The sequence below is a fragment of the Schistocerca gregaria genome, chromosome X (assembly GCF_023897955.1).
Source record: "Schistocerca gregaria isolate iqSchGreg1 chromosome X, iqSchGreg1.2, whole genome shotgun sequence".
Taxonomy (NCBI): Eukaryota; Metazoa; Arthropoda; class Insecta; order Orthoptera; family Acrididae; genus Schistocerca; species Schistocerca gregaria.
In genome coordinates this window covers 178,778,558-178,781,147 of record NC_064931.1, presented here as the reverse complement: position 1 = coordinate 178,781,147, position 2,590 = coordinate 178,778,558, and positions in this window count along the sequence as shown.

Here is a 2,590-nt window from a genome sequence, read left to right as displayed (position 1 = left end):
CATTTCTGCTTTCCCTTCTTTGCTTAGAACTGGCTTTCCATCTGAGCTCTTGATATTCATACAAGTGATTCTCTTTTCTCCAAAGGTCTCTTTAATTTTCCTGTAGGCAGTATCTATCTTACCCCTAGTGAGATAAGCGAGATAAGTCTCTACATCCTTACATTTGTCCTCTAGCCACCCCTGTTTAGCCATTTTGCACTTCCTGTCAATCTCACTTTTGAGTCGTTTGTATTCCTTTTTGCCTGCTTCATTTACTGCATTTTTATATTTTCTCCTTTCATTAATGAAATTCAATATTTCTTCTGTTACCCAAGGATTTCTACTAGCCCTCTCCTTTTTACCTATTTGATCCTCTGCTGCCTTCACTACTTCATCCATCAAAGCTACCCATTCTTCTTCTACTGTATTTCTTTCCCCCATTCTTGTCAGTTGTTCCCTTATGCTCTCCCTGAAACTCTGTACAACCTCTGGTTTAATCAGTTTTCCAGGTCCCATCTTCCTAAAATTCCCACCTTTTGCAGTTTCTTCAGTTTTAATCTACAGTTCATAACCAATAGATTGTGGTCAGAGTCCACATCTGCCCCTGGAAATGTCTTACAATTTAAAACCTGGTTCTTAAATCTCTGTTTAGCATTATATAATCTATCTGATACCTTCTAGTATTTCCAGGATTCTTCCATGTGTACAACCTTCTTTTATGATTCTTGAACCAAGTGTTAGCTATGATTAAGTTATGCTCTGTGCAAAATTCTACCAGATGGCTTCCTACTTCATTTCTTTCCCCCAATCCATATTCACCTACTACGTTTCCTTCTCTCCCTTTTCCTACTCTCGAATTCCAGTCACTCATCACTATTAAATTTTCGTCTCCCTTCACTACCTGAATAATTTGTTTTATCTCATCATACGTTTCATCAATTTCTTCATCATCTGCAGAGCTAGTTGGCATTTAAACTTGTACTACTGTAGTAGGTGTGGGCTTCTTGTCTATCTTGGCCACAATAATGCGTCCACCATGCTGTTTGTAGTAGCTTACCTGCACTCCTATTTTTTTATTCATTATTAAACCTACTCCTGCATTACCTCTATTTGATTTTGTACTTATTACCCTGTATTCACCTGACCAAAAGTCTTGTTCCTCCTGCCACCGAACTTCACTAATTCCCACTATATCTAACATACCCTATCCATTTCCCTTTTTAAGTTTATCTAACCTACCTGCCCGATTAAGGGATCTGACATTCCACGCTCCGATCCGCAGAACGCCAGTTTTCTTTCTCCTGATAACAACGTCCTCTTGAGTAGTCCCCTCCCGGAGATCCGAATGGGGGTCTATTTTACCTCCGGAATATTTTACCCAAGAGGACGCCATCATCATTTAACCATACAGTAAAGCTGCATGCCCTCGGGAAAAATTACGGCTGCAGTTTCCCCTTGCTTTCAGCCGTTCGCAGTACCAGCACAGCAAGGCTGTTTTGGTTATTGTTACAAGGCCAGATCAGTCAATCTTCCAGACTGTTGCCCCTGCAACTACTGAAAAGGCTGCTGCCCCTCTTCAGGAACCACACGTTTGTCTGGCCTCTCAACAGATACCCCTCCGTTGTGGTTGCACCTACGGTACGGCCATCTGTATCGCTGAGGCACGGAAGCCTCCCCCCAACGGCAAGGTCCATGGTTCATTAGGGGGGGGGGGGGGGGGCAGATACGTCAGAAAATTTAAAAAGGGAAATGGATAGGTTATAGTTAGATATAGTTGGAATTAGCGAAGTTCAGTGGCAGGAGGAACAAGACTTTTGGTCAGGTCAATACAGGGTTATAAATACAAAATCAAATAGAGGTAATGCAGGAGTAGGTTTAATAATGAATAAAAAAATAGGAGCACAGGTAAGCTACTACAAACACCTTGGTGGACGCATTATTGTGGCCAAAATAGACACGAAGCACACGCCTACTACAGTAGTACAAGTTTATATGCCAACTAGCTCTGCAGATGACGAAGGAATTGAAGAAATGTATGATGAGATAAAAGAAATTATTCAGATAGTGGGGAGACGAAAATGTAATAGTGATGGGTGACTGGAATTCGATAGTAGGAAAAGGAAGAGAAGGAAACGTAGTAGATGAATATGGAATGGGGTTAAGGAATGAAAGAGGAAGCCGCCTGGTAGAATTTCGCACAGAGCATAACTTAATTATAGCTAAGACTTGGTTCGAGAATCATAAAATGGTTCAAATGGCTCTGAGCACTATGGGACGTAACATCTGTGGTCATCAGTCCCCTAGAATTCAGAACTACTTAAACCTAACTAACCTAAGGACACCACACACATCCACGCCAGAGGCAGGCTACGAACCTGCGAACGTAGCAGTCGCGCGTTTCCGGACTGAGCGCCTAGAACCACTAGATGACCGCGGCCGGCCTAGAATCACAAAAGAAGGTTGTATACATGGAAGAAGCCTGGAGATACTGACAGGTTTCAGATAGATTATATAATGGTAAGACAGAGATTTAGGAACCAGGTTTTAAATTGTAAGACACTTCCAGGGGCAGATGTGGACTCTGACCACAATCTATTGGTTATGAACTATA